The 14,671-nt window shown below is 44.7% G+C and overlaps 2 protein-coding genes and 1 long non-coding RNA gene across 6 annotated transcripts in view; all 3 read left to right on the top strand.

Moving 5' to 3' along the window:
- LOC115535444 (major histocompatibility complex class I-related gene protein) overlaps positions 1-14,671 on the top strand; it is a 142,320-nt gene that overhangs the window by 473 nt on the left and 127,176 nt on the right. The gene's annotated exons all lie outside the window — the stretch shown is intronic.
- LOC115535437 (major histocompatibility complex class I-related gene protein-like) overlaps positions 1-14,671 on the top strand; it is a 100,584-nt gene that overhangs the window by 24,998 nt on the left and 60,915 nt on the right. The gene's annotated exons all lie outside the window — the stretch shown is intronic.
- LOC115535494 (uncharacterized) lies at positions 4,848-14,246 on the top strand. The gene is made up of 3 exons (XR_003974501.1): positions 4,848-5,078; positions 5,327-5,353; positions 14,179-14,246. It is a non-coding gene; the product is annotated as an uncharacterized LOC115535494 (long non-coding RNA).

Below are 14,671 nucleotides of genomic sequence, written 5' to 3'. Positions count from 1 at the left end.
TATGAATGGGGCCTACCTTATCCGATCTTAAAAACAGAACAGAGAAAAAATATGTACAGACTGAATGGTGGATAGGCAGGTAAAGCTAATCTAGAACACTCCGAGTAAGGGTAAGCATGTTTGTACTGTCGTGTGGTTCTCTAATAGACAGGGACATTTTCTTCCTTCATTTCTCGTCAATGAGTCATCTTGTTGGGTTGGATTCTTCTTGTGTTTCTTCCTTCATATCTTGCTAAACCCTTTACAGGCTGCAATTCAGAAAGGGGCCGGGGCAAGGTGGCACACACACACACACACACACACACACACACACACACACACACACACACACACACACACACACACACACACACACACACACACACATACACACACTATATAAGCAATGTCAGAGACAGTTTTTAATTTTAAAGCCTACAACAATGACTCATGTAATGGGATTTAAAAATAATAATTTAGTTTATAACTATTTTTTGTATTTTGTGTAGAAAATGAACGAGCAGTCTAAGTAAACAGGACTACATGTATAGTATTAACCTGTCTGTCTGTCTGTCTGTCTACAGTGATGTACCGTATTAACCTGTCTCTCTGTCTGTCTACAGTGATGTACCGTATTAACCTGTCTGTCTGTCTGTCTACAGTGATGTACCGTATTAACCTGTCTGTCTGTCTGTCTACAGTGATGTACCGTATTAACCTGTCTGTCTGCCTGTCTACAGTGATGTACCGTATTAACCTGTCTGTCTGTCTGTCTACAGTGATGTACCGTGTTAACCTGTCTGTCTGTCTGTCTACAGTGATGTACCGTATTAACCTGTCTGTCTGTCTACAGTGATGTACCGTATTAACCTGTCTGTCTGTCTGTTTACAGTGATGTACCGTATTAACCTGTCTGTCTGTCTACAGTGATGTACCGTATTAACCTGTCTGTCTGTCTGTCTACAGTGATGTACCGTATTAACCTGTCTGTCTGTCTGTCTACAGTGCTTCACTCTCTGCATTATTTATACACGGCGTCGTCTGGACTCAAAGCCTTCCCAGAGTTTGTTGCTGTTGGGATGGTGGATAAAGTTCAGATGCTTCACTATGACAGCGTCAGTAAGAGAGCCTTACCCAAACAGGACTGGATGGAGCGGTACATCAGAGATCACCCCGAAGACCTGAAGATGGACAATAGAAACTTGCAGGTTTCCCAGCAGATCTTCAATGCCAGCATTGGGACTGCCAAGCAGCGCTTTAAACAGACAGGAGTTAAGTTTATATCTACTGTCTGACCTCTGACATGGAGATATCCACCATTCAACCCCAGGATAAAGATTCACCATACTCCTAAACACACACACACACACACACACACACACACACACACACACACACACACACACACACACACACACACACCCCCCCCGTCGACAACGGCAAAATGTCGGAAAAAGATGTACACATCTCCATTGTAAGAGCCCCTCTCAGGGGGCCTACACACCCCTCAGCCCCAGGGCCCAGTGGCAGGTGAAGGCAGGCCTGCCCCCGTGTGGTCCTAGCCTGGAGGGGGGGGGGGCTCCACCGGGCCTCAGCAGCAGCAGGACTCAGGGCTGAGAAAGAAAAGAATCAAAGTTTAGACATTGGATGAACGGAGCAGAAGAAGAGTCACACGGTGAACACTGAGTACTGCTACACTGAATACAGGGTATTATTAGTGTAGTAGTACTCAGTGTAGCAGTACTCAGTGTAGCAGTACTCAGTGTAGCAGTACTCAGTGTAGCAGTACTCAGTGTAGTAGTACTCAATGTAGCAGTACTCAGTGTAGCAGTGCTCTGTAGTAGTACTCAGTGTAGCAGTACTCGGTGTAGTAGTACTCGGTGTAGTAGTACTCGGTGTAGCAGTACTCAGTGTAGCAGTACTCGGTGTAGCAGTACTCAGTGTAGCAGTACTCAGTGTAGCAGTACTCAGTGTAGTAGTATTTGTATGTAGGGTAGTGTAGGGGTGTGTTCTGAAGAGGTTCCGTGTCAAACGGCCCGCGGGTCACCTGAGGCAGAGGCACATCCGTCCAAATACTCTGGCTGCTCTTATTCTCTGTGGTTTCATTTATTGATCATAATGAGTTATCTTATAGTAATGCTCATATGGTTTGTGTTGTGATGTCTGTGTGTATTTAATGTTAATGAAGAATCAATTACATCTAATCTCACCCTTCTCTTTTCCCCCTTCTACCGTCTCTCTCTCTCTCTCTCTCTCTCTCTCTCTCTCTCTCTCTCTCTCTCTCTCTCTCTCTCTCTCTCTCTCTCTCTCTCTCTCTCTCTCTCTCTCTCTCTCTCTCTCTCTCAGGTGCCCACATGGTTCACTGGTTGTATGGTTGTGAGTGGGATGATGAGGATGGTACTACTGATGGTTATAACCAGTATGGTTATGATGGAGAGGACTTCATATCGTTGGACCTGGAGCACCTGACCTGGGTCGCTCCAGTAAATCAGGCTGTCCCCACCAAACGGAGATGGGATGAGGATAGAGCTCGAAATCAATACTGGGAGAACTACCTCACCAAGCAGTGTGTTGATTGGCTGAAGAAGTACCTGGCCTATGGGAAGAGCACCCTGCAAAGAACAGGTAGAGTCACATGACCTGGTGCTGGGCGTTGACAGACTGATGTCTCTGAGTCCCTGTCTCTCTCCCTCTGCCCCCCTCGCCCTCTCTCCCTCCCCCCCCTCTTTCTCCCTCCCTCTCCCTCTCTCTCTCTCCCTCTCTCTCTCTCCCTCTGCCCCCCTCACCCTCTCTCCCTCTGCCTCCCTTGCTCTCTCGCCCTGTCGCCCCATAAAATAATCTCTCTCTCTGTCCCTGCTCTCTCTCTCTGTCTCTCTCTCTCTGCCTCCTCTCTTTATATCTCTCCCCCCCCTCTCCCTCTCTCTCCCCCCTCTCTCTCTCTCTCCCCCTCCCTCTCTCCCCATCCCCCCCTCTCTCTCTCTCTCTCTCTCTCTCTCTCTCTCTCTCTCTCTCTCTCTCTCTCTCTCTCTCTCTCTCTCTCTCTCTCTCTCTCTCTCTCTCTCTTCCCCCCCCCCCCCTCTCTCTCTCCAGAGCGTCCGCGGGTGTCTCTGCTCCAGAGGAGGCCCTCCTCCCCAGTGGTGTGCCATGCTACAGGCTTCTACCCTGACAGGGTGGTGGTGTTCTGGAGGAGAGACGGCCAGGAGCTCCATGAGCAGGTGGACCCCGGGGAGGTCCTCCCCAACCACGACGGGACCTTCCAGGTCAGCGTGGACCTCGACCTCACGGCCGTCCCAAAGGAGGACTGGGGGAGGTACGAGTGTGTGGTCCAGCTGAAAGACATCGAGGACATCTCCACCCCCCTGGACCCCGCCCTCATCAGGACCAACTGGGGTAAGACTGGTGTTGGAGGGGATGGAGGTGGGGAACACATGTCTCACCACCTCCACCTGACCTCATCACAACCACTGCCAGGTGTACCTGGACACTGCTGAAGCTACTGGGTAAACACACAGCTCTCAGGAGTAGCTCACCACAGCAGAACACGGTGGATTGTGGGTAAATGAGTTCTATGAATAGGGCTAGGCTCAGATCAGTCCCTAAGTGACCTCCAGAACAGATTCTAGAGGAATAGTTACACTGACGTTATGTTAGTCGTGTGTGCAGAGGTGTCAAAAGTATTCACATTCATTACTCAAGTAGAAGTATTGATACTAGCGTTTAAAAATACTTCTGTAGAAGTTGAAGTATCAACTCAAGCTTTTTACTGAAGTAAAAGTATAAAAGTACTGGTTTCAAAACTACTTAAAGTATTAAAGTAAAAGTAATGCAAGGGTAAAAAATGCCAGTAAGGACAAAAGCGTAGGCCGTGCCACAGGGGCCTATTGAATTACAATCAGCTTTTCTGCCAAGTATGCTCACACATACAAGGAATTTGGTCTCTGCATTTATCCCATCCGTGAATTAGTGACACACACACAGCACACCTCTAGCACACTGCCCCACTTCCCCCCAAAAAACATTTTTCTAAAGGCCATCTAATGACTATAATATTAATGTTGAAAAAATTGGGATGCATCTGTTTCAGACACATTTATGCCCATTGAAAATGAACGCATATTAGCACAATGCAAATACATTAAAGAACCATAAATGTGTACTACTGAGCATTAACATGTGTTCATGGAGCGGAAGATATGATGCCTAGTTCCAACACTGAGTATTGGAACGGTGCAAGAAGTCAAACTTCAGAGGCATGTTATCAAAAGCCTTTATTGGGAATGTAAATGTATGTATCCAAGCTTAGCTGCAGGAATTTAAGATGTAACGAGTAAGAACTAAGTTGTTTTTGCATCCAACCATTTCAAAAAAATCTTCCAGGTACGGCCAGGGATGTGGAAGAGTTGGCTGGTCTTCTTGGCTACCAACCTCCTCACTGGTGCTTGGTTGGGACATCTCTCTCATCTACGTCTGCTATTTCGTAGCTGGAATGTGGCACGGTTTATGTCATGTCAGAGAATTTAGACGGGCTCTGGTCATGGTGCCATGGATCGCGTATAAACCAATAGGGTGTCAGAATGGTAGATGTTTCTATTCTCATCCAACCAATCAAATTCACTCTATCCGATGGCGCAAATTATTTGGATAGGTTTTTTTGTTTGTGTTTTTTTCGGCGGAATAAAAACAAGCCCAAATTAAATAGGAGTAACGAGGCCATTTTTAAAAAGTAAGGAGTAGAAAGTACAGATAAGTGCGTGAAAATGTAAGAAGTAGAAGTAAAAAGAAGGCTGAAAAATAATTACTCCAGTAAAGTATAGATACCCAAAATTTCTACTTAAGTAAGGTAACGAAGTATTTGTACTTAGTTACTTGACACCTCTGCGTGTGTCTAGCATCACGTGACGTTGACATGTGGTTGAATGATGGAGGGATTGATGGGAGAGGGTCTCTGTCCAACATCTATTATTAACCACCTGATTTTATTTTCTGAATTAACCTTCAAGGCAAGAGTGACATCACCATCCCCATCATCATTGGGTTCGTTGTTCTCCCTCTCGCTGCTGCTGCTATTGTTGGAGTCCTTCTGTACAAGAAGAGGAACGGTGAGTGGATCAAACTCTCCAGGAGTACTGAGACCTGAACTCCACCTGCTCCTACTTCCTGTCCCCTTCCTACGATCTGATTGGTTGTCTTCACTCACTGGTGGTTTGGTGGTAGAAACCTCTCCACCTCTGAATGATGAACCTCCTCCAATGTCCAATGAGATGTTGTGGCATTAATAATATGAAAGTATAATAACATCAGGATATTCACCACTGTTACAACACTAATCATTTCTCTTGATCCTCAGCTTCAGACAAGCGACACAAACTAGTGGGTGAGTAAATTGTGTTTTTACTGCAGTTCGGTTCTTATGATTATTGCTACTACCAATAGTGACCGTCTAGCTCACTGGACTATACAGCTCTATAGATCTAGAATCATCTAGCTCACTGGACTATACAGCTCTATAGATCTAGATACATCTAGCTCACTGGACTATACAGCTCTATAGATCTAGATACATCTAGCTCACTGGAGTATACAGCTCTATAGATCTAGATTAGAGCTGTCAAGTGATTAAAATATTTAATCGTGATTAATCGCATTGATGTCATAGTTAACTCGCGGTTAATCGTGATTAATCGCAAATTATTTTTCTATGCTAAATATCCCTTGATTTCTTTGTCCCATAATTCTTCTCATTTTAATTCTGTTATCAACATGGTGAAGTGCATCGGCTTGCCTGGTGCAAATGATTTTTTATTGATAACAACATTGGCATATACTGATCAAAACAGGACGATACAAAAAAAGAGCCTATAGTGCAATTAAACGACTGCTTTGAACAAATGTCATTTGAACATAGCAGTCAGGCTACTGCTTCTTTGTTTTGAGCCAAAGAAAAAAAAAAAGATTTTTTTTTTCTTTTTAAATAAAAGAATTACGTTAATCGCGCGATAAATTTTTTAACGCCGTTAAAATTGGATTGCGTTAACGCCGTTAATAACGCGTTTAACTGACAGCTCTAATCTAGATACATCTAGCTCACTGGACTATACAGCTCTATAGATCTAGATACATCTAGCTCACTGGACTATACAGCTCTATAGATCTAGATACATCTTGCTCACTGGACAATGCAGGTTGTGGCAACCCACCTCCTAGAGTGAACCACCTCCTCCCCAACCAGGACACAACATAACTGGCAAAAAAACAAAAAGGCATGTTTAATCCTAAATTAAACCAAGTCTCATATGGAAAATAATACAACAACGAAATAACGTGGGAGGAATCGACCGTCCTGTCCCCCGTGGGAGGAATCCCGTCACCCACGAGGACCGGTCTCTCCGTGCAGGAGCCACATGGCTGGGAGAGCCCCGAATGAGGGGAGAAGCAGGCTGTTGAAGCCCTGCTCCTCCACCTGGTCCTCAGGTGCTCTGCATCTCCTTAATTGGCCCGGGCCGGGTTTCCACAAGCTCTGTAGATCTAGATATATCTAGCTCAGTCATGACTTCACCTCCTCCCAATCTGTTATATCCCAGGTTATACTGACACCAGCTCTGTGAACACTGAGGGGCAGAATCCGGCTCCTGAGGCCCAACCTCTGATCACAGTCAGTACTTTACCACTTTACAATACTTATTCAGAGTCATATGTTCACAGTTATATTTATTAGCAGCCTACTTATCACAGTAATGGTAATACTTAATATTACTTAAGTATTAACAATCCATCACAGAAATACATTTAGTCATATTTTAACAGTTCTTCATCACAGTAATAGATTAAAAGTAATACGTTACCAGTACTTCATCAAAGTAATATATTAATAAAGTAAATCCTCACAGTGATAAGTGTTTAATGTTTAATCCTGATTTGTGCTTTCTTGCTGTTTAGGTTTAAAGTTGAATCATGAAGAGGCTTCTCACGTTCAGCTTCCTAAACCAGGATGGAGTGGATTACTGTTCATTTATAATCCTTATAATCAGGCTTGGGACTTCAGCTAACTAAAGACACTACATTTGCTAAATTACAATAACATTCATAGGTAACTTTATTTTGATAGCAACAATTAATCTGTAAGAAGTTTAGGCCTAAATCATTTTTTGTGATAGATTTGCGATTAACTCACTGGCTTAAACCTGCAAACAATATTTCACTGACGCTTAGAAACAATGGCAACACCACCTTGCAATGATGCTTATTTTCTTTGTGTTCCCGCCGCTTCACATTATAACCTTTTAATTATGTTATATTGTTTAATACTATTTTATATGTTTAAAATAATGTTCAAAGATACTGTATCAAGATTTTGGATGGTGAGATTCTGTCAAGTTTGAATTCAATAATCGATAAATTGAATGTGTTTCCTTAAAACAGATTATTTTAGAGTTCTGCTAGTTAGAGAATTGCATACTACATAGGCACCAACAGTTAAGCTAGGTTGCTTTAGCCTTAATGCTGTTTGTTGCATATTCTTTGTTTTTCAGGGAATTGGATCATATGTACTTGGGTCAATAAAATACATAAAAATAGTTTTGCCTACATATATTTAATATACCTATCATTAGGTTAGGTTTACATACTTAATTTAGAGTTACATACTTTGTTTAGAGGTTAGGTTCATTATTATAAGATGATTGGATTTAGGTCAATCCTTAGGATTAAATTGACAAATATAAACGAATTTATTTTAAAATAATATGAAATTGTATAAAAAATACGGAAATTAATAATACAAAATTATTATATTAAGTTATGAAAAACTGAGAAGCCATGTGATACATATACATTCACAAAAACATTTATTAACTGCATTTATGATATTAGGTTATTTAGATAGGTATTCAGCTTTTAATTTATTCAGTATTTGATCATGTATATAATGTGAACACAAGTATACTAAATGTAAATAGCTTTAACATCTTGAAAAAAGATATAATCTCTCAGCAGATCAAATAATATAATGTATAAATCCTCATTCAGTTCCCCACCCGCTAGCGTGTAGAACCAAGATGGCTGCCGGGTGATTAAGGGGACTCATCTGACTGGTTTGGAGACAGGCCTGGGCAACCTGATTAGCTGCCTGGGTCACATGCTGGGTGTTGGCTGTGGAAAACGATAGTTATGTTATTATAACTCTAGTTCTATGATTGGGCTTGTCCTGTCCGCTGAAAATTCAAACTATGCACCTATCAGCGTGGGCACCGCCCACATTTCCCACGGTATCGTGTCTATATAACGCGTTGTATACCGTCGCTCATCCTCCACGCTTTTCTTTCAGCATTTGGAGGGTACAGCAGGTGGGAAACTAGACGGCTACACCTACAACTATCGTTCTATTTCATGTAGGCTACGCCGTCTAGGCTTCACCTAAGGTGAAGCTGCGAGCGGAGCCCGATCAATGTACTCCTGCTGGAACCCAGTCAAAACGACTTAAGTCACCAGAGTGTAACCAGGGTGAAACAACATATTTTAGTTTTGATGAAATATCACCAAATTCTGATTAATAAGAAACAAATATATGTTTAAGCTATGTTCAAGGTACCTTTTGTAACTTGTTCTAACCCCTATGTCAATGTGTTTTCAATACCTGTACTGTTGCTTTAAGAAAAGTTCGTGTCTTAGTGACGTATATGCAGCGCCAAGCTCAGAATGCCATTGGCTATAAAAAACAAATTCCTCCTAGATCAAGCAAGGCTAAGATCAAGAGAGAAAAAAGTGAGTCTGCAAAGACTCCGGCTCTAATCTGTGCTTCATGGAACCCATGAAAAGGAAAAGAAAACCAGAGCAACACGGTTTCCATTAGGTCCACTACCACCGGGGGCTGAGCTACGGAATCTGGCTCTCAAATAAGGGGTCTCTCTCGGCCGTTTCTTATTTGAAAGAAACGGCGGGAGTACCATACTGGCAAACAAACCCACCTGACAATGGGCGGGCCAATAGAAAAACCCCCTAGCCTGTTTTTCATTTGAAAAAAGGTGAGAGAGTAAGACTGGTAGTCAAGTCCAACTCGCCAGCCGGCGAGGGGAAATCCAACCACGCCGCTTTAAAGAACATGTCTATATTCTTAAGCCGTAAAGGGGGTCCGGGACTCCAGCACAGAGTTGCCGAGTGAGCCCCTGGACATGTCTAACATGTAAAAACGGACAAAGGGGCCGGGGGAAGACCAAGACGCAGCCGCGCAGATGTCTTCCACCGAAACGCCCCTGAGTAGAGCCGTTGAAGCGGCCACGCTCCGTGTGGAGTGAGCTTTAACGCCCAACGGTGGCGCCAAGCCCTGCCGAGAGTAGGCTAGGCAAACACCCTCACATACCCAGCGAGAAAACCGCTGCTTAGAGAGAGCGCGGCCCCTGCTAGCATCGCTATAACACACAAACAACTGTTGTGTGGAGCGGAACGCTGCCGAGCGATTCACGTACATAGCCAACGCCCGAACCGGGCGTTGGCTATGGCCGCCTCACTAGAATGAGGCGGGGGGTGAAAAGCCTTAAGCACAATATCCCTCGACCGAAAATAACTATGAATGTTCTTCGGGAGGAACGCAGGATTAGGTCTGAGCAACGCGAAGGAGCTGTCCTCGTTTAGCAACAAGCAACTCGGGCTGACAGGCCCACTTGGCAGAAACCTAGGCCAACAAGAGCGCCGTCTTAATGACAGGGCATCCAAAGGGGCAGGGCTCTAAAGTGCGACCAATTTGGTCGCACATGCGACCTAATTTCTCAATGGTGCGACTAAAAAAAATCTGAGGTCGCACCGGTGCAACCAGCGGTTCAAAAAGAAAAAAACTCTGCGACTCTGAAAGGCCCATATCATGGTCCAAACCAATCAGAGATAATGAAGAGCGGGACCCCCCTCTGATTGGCCGTGGTCCAGATATTCCTGTTTATTCTACTTCATTTAAGAATGCTCGTCAGAATTTTGCGATTTTCACTGGCTACTAGTGGTGCAACGGTTCACGGGTTTCCCGTGATCCGTACGGATCAACCATCACGGTTCGGGACGCAAGTGATCCGCGGATCGGCTGATTAAAAAAAAAAGTTGTGCGTTGACGTGATCAGCGCATGTTTAGAGGACAATTCCGGTATTAACAACATCATCAAGTATCGTAGCGAAATACAGTTTCTGTTGTGTTTTATTTTGCGTTCCGTAAATCCCATTGAAACGTAAACCGGAACCGGAACCGGACGTCTTTAGGTTTGGTTGTAGTCTTTTCGCGTATCAACAGTAGGGCTAGAACCGAGCGAAAAGACTACAACCAACCCCCCTTGCAATGAGCATGAGTCTCCCAACCGAAATCAATGGATTTACAAAATGCCAAATAAAACCCCAAACTAAAAAAAAGAAGATAAGGATGTCTGCATTGCCTTGGGAGAGTGTAGACTCTAAACTCCCAAGGCAATGCAGACATCCTGAATTGTAAATCCAGGGTTAGGGATTATTTACTATCCTAACCATGTTAAAAAGAAGAAGGAATAATGCCTCAAATTGCAAATTTTTTAAATATTGACCATGCTTAAAGGAAGCAGGATTATTACCTAATTTTTCACTTTATTTTGTTTTTACACAGTTATTTTATTTTAAATGTGACTTTTTATTTAAAGTCACATTTGTCTTGTTATCTTTAATGTTGTTGATCCGAAAATGATCCGACCCGTGACTCAAAAACCGTGACCCGATCCGATCCGTGAGCTTTGTGATCCGTTGCACCCCTACTGGCTACAATATTGCATCTGTCAGTTGTCAAATTTGCTGAACAAAATGTTAAACTTCAATAATTGTTCAGTCAACTTATATCGTGCATTTATTTAAGCTCTCAACAGCATAACCATACAGCTTTGCCACATCGGCGGGAAAACACGGCACACGCAAAGTAGGCTACATCCATGGAATCAGCCGTTCAAAACCAGTCTGCATGAATCGTATGACAACTGGATGGCAGGGGATGCGGACAAGGTATACACCGCAGGGGAGAACATGAGAGCCCCAGCTCGCCGCATAGTAGCCTGGGTGCTTTAAGCATGGAATAAGCTGCATACGGAGTGGGTGAAAAACTATGTGTGTGTGTGTGTGTGTGTTTGTGTGTCACTCTGTTCGAGCCTGCATGAGAGTTCAATGTTGTCATTAGCTGTTACGTCTTTCTGACCAATCGCAGTTCAAGGCCGACCTGGGCTGTTCCACTTCGGGAGGGGGCGCTCAGTTACTCCCCTCTAGACAAAACGGAATTGGTTGCGACGTTGACGCGGCGCCGCCCGAAACGTTAACGGGCCACCGGGAATTCTCCCAACTCTCCCGATTACCACTCTGCGTGTTCGTGCGTGCGTGCGTGCGTGCCTGTGTGTGTGTGCAGGCGTTATTCAATTGCCTGGTAAACATATAGGCCTACGGTAATATTCATACTGGTTTAAATAATGCATTTGATAGTAGGCTATTTCCCATCGTTGCTAAGCAAGAGTTTTGTTCGAAAGTTCAGTGATAGAAAACAAATAATAGCCCGGGCTATTGCCAAAGATCAAGAAGGCCAAACTACATGAGTTGGCCATCAGAGGGGCATGTGACTGCAATTGAGGATAGTCCATAAGACCTGGAGCCATGAGATGTTCAGTTTGAAGTTTCAGTTTAAAACACTTGCACTTTTAATTTAGATTTTCTTTTTATTTAATTTATCTTCAGATGTTTTAAGTTTAAATTGCAGCTCAGTGAAGCACTTACAGCACCAAAATGTTTCAGTGAAATTACCTTTCTTGTGCAAATATTCAAATAAAGAACATTAGGTTGACCAGATTCTTAGTTCATCATTTACAAGTCAATATTGCCTACATGGACAGCTATTTAAAAAAAAAAACGTGAACCTGTAAAACTGCAGTGTTGAATGCGATATGGTCGACAATTTGGGTGCACCTAACTTTTGTGCTGGTGCACCTAAGAAAAAAAGTTAGGCGCACCAGTGCAACCAGTGAAAAATGTTAGTTTAGAGCCCTGCAAAGGGGCCTGAGAGAGAGGCTCGAAAGGATCCCTGGACAATCCGCGCAACACGGTGGGGAGATCCCAGCGTGGTGTAAGCACGCGTGAAACAGGCCTAACCCGTCTAGCCCCACGCAAGAATCTCTTGACCAGTGGATGGCTGAAGATCGGTCCAGCATCACAGCCTGCATGGCCAGCCGAAACGGCTGCCGCATAGACCTTGATAGTGGAGAAGGCCAAACCTTTTTCCAATAAGTTTTGCAGAAACGAAAGCACGCTTCCCACCTCGCATTGAGATGGGACAGCGTGGTTCGTCTCACACCAATTAGAGAAGGCGCACCACTTCGCCGCATAGAGGGAAGTAGAAGGCGCACGAGCACTCTGAATAGTGTTGATAACGGTCTCAGGCAAACCTTTGCCCTGCAGGATCAACCTCTCAGGAGCCAAACCAACAGCCGTCCCGAGACATCGGGCGGGTGGTGCACCGTCCCGTGGGCCTGTGAAAGCGCATCCGGCCTGAATGGTACTGGCCAAGGCGCCGACCGCGAGAGCGCGGCCAGCTCTGGAAACCACAGAGCTGAACGGTTCTCCGGGGCCACTAATATCAGGGACAGTCTCTCCTGTCTGACCCGTTCCAGAAGAGGAAGGATCAGCTGGAGCGGGGGAAACGCATACAAGAGAGCCCGCGGCCAAGGTGTGTGTGCCAACGCATCTACCCCCAACGGGGGAAGATCCCGAGGGCTGAGGGAGAACCACCACCTGCAGTGCGTGTTCTCCCGGGACGCGAAGAGGTCCACCTGCGCTGTCCCGAACCTCTGCCAGATCAGTCTGACAATGTCGGGATGTAACCGCCACTCGTCTCGGCGGGGACCGCCTCGAGACATGAGGTCCGCCCCAAAGTTCTGGGCGCCCGCGATATGCAGGGCTCTCAGACTGCGGAGATACTGATGAGCCCAAAGCCAGAGCTCGACCGCCTTTCGGTGGAGAGCAGGGGAGCGGACTCCCCCCTGTCTGTTGATGTACGCCGCCGCCGACACGCTGTCTGTCCTGATCAGAACGTGGCGGCCGCGCACCAGGTGAAAGAAATGCAACAGCACTTTCCTCACAGCGTCGAGCTCCAACACATTTATGTGTGCTGTAGGGGGCGTGCGCCACTCGTCTCCGACCGAGTGAGAGAGGCACGTTCCTCCCCAACCCGTCAACGAGGCGTCCGTGAAGACCACTACGTAGGACGCCACCCTGCCCAGGGGAACACCCTTGAGAAGGGCGGAGGGTCCTTTCCAATATTCCAGGTCTGGCGACACCGAACGGGGGACGAGGAGCACCCTGAGCTTGTGTCGCCTGGGGTCCAACCGTTGGCGAGCAAACCACCGCTGGAGTCTTATGGGACAAGCCCATAAGGCGAAGCCTAGACGGCGTAGCCTACATGAAATAGAACCTCTCCACCTCTGAATGATGAACCTCCTCCAATGTCCACAGTGACGGTGTGGCATTAAGGACAAAAAAGTATAACATGAGGATATTCACCACTGTTACAACGCTAATAATTCTCTTGATCCTTAGATTCAGACAAGCGTCACAAACCAGTGATTAAAATTAGTTTTCATTGAAGTTCTGTTCTAATGAATAACACCACTACCAACACAGAGCCCTTGGTGACTTGTCTAGCTCACTGGACTATACAGCTCTATAGATCTAGATACATCTAGCTCACTGGACTATACAGCTCTATAGATCTAGATACATCTAGCTCACAGGACTATACAGCTCTTTAGATCTAGATACATCTAGCTCACTGGACTATACAGCTCTATAGATCTAGATACATCTAGCTCACTGGACTATACAGCTCTATAGATCTAGATACATCTAGATCACTGGACTATACAGCTCTATAGATCTAGATAGCTCACTGGACTATACAGCTCTGTAGATCTAGATACATCTAGCTCACTGGACTATACAGCTCTGTAGATCTAGATACATCTAGCTCACTGGACTATACAGCTCTATAGATCTAGAATCATCTAGCTCACTGGACTATACAGCTCTATAGATCTAGATACATCTAGCTCACTGGACTATACAGCTCTATAGATCTAGATACATCTAGCTCACTGGACTATACAGCTCTATAGATCTAGATACATCTAGCTCATGACTAACTTCACCTCCTCCCATTCTGATACGTCCCAGGTTCTGACACCAGCTCTGAGAACACTGAGGGGCAGAATCCGGCTCCTGAGGCCCAACCTCTGACCACAGTCAGTACTTTACCACTTTACAATACTTATTCAGACTCATATGTTTACAGTTATATTTATTTGCATTCTACTTTATCACAGCAATGGTAATTAACTATTTTAAAATAACTTCATCACAGTAATATTTTAACAGTACTTCACTACACTAATAGATTAACATTAGCAGTCATATGTTAACAGTACATCGTCACAGTGATAATGTGTTCAATGTTTAATCCTGACTCGTGCTTCCTTGCTGTTTAGGTTCAAAGTTAAATCATGAAGAGGCTTCCTAAACCAGGATGGAGTGGATCGCAGTTCATTTATAATCCTTACCAACAGGATTATAAATCCTTTAGTTAGACTTCAGCTAACTAAAGATGCTATATTTGCTGAATTAAATAACATTCATGCTTAACTTTATTTTTATAACAACCATTAACCTG

Source organism: Gadus morhua, chromosome 22 (assembly GCF_902167405.1).
Source record: "Gadus morhua chromosome 22, gadMor3.0, whole genome shotgun sequence".
In the NCBI taxonomy this organism is placed as follows: domain Eukaryota; kingdom Metazoa; phylum Chordata; class Actinopteri; order Gadiformes; family Gadidae; genus Gadus; species Gadus morhua.
This window is presented reverse-complemented; position numbering and strand designations above follow the sequence as displayed.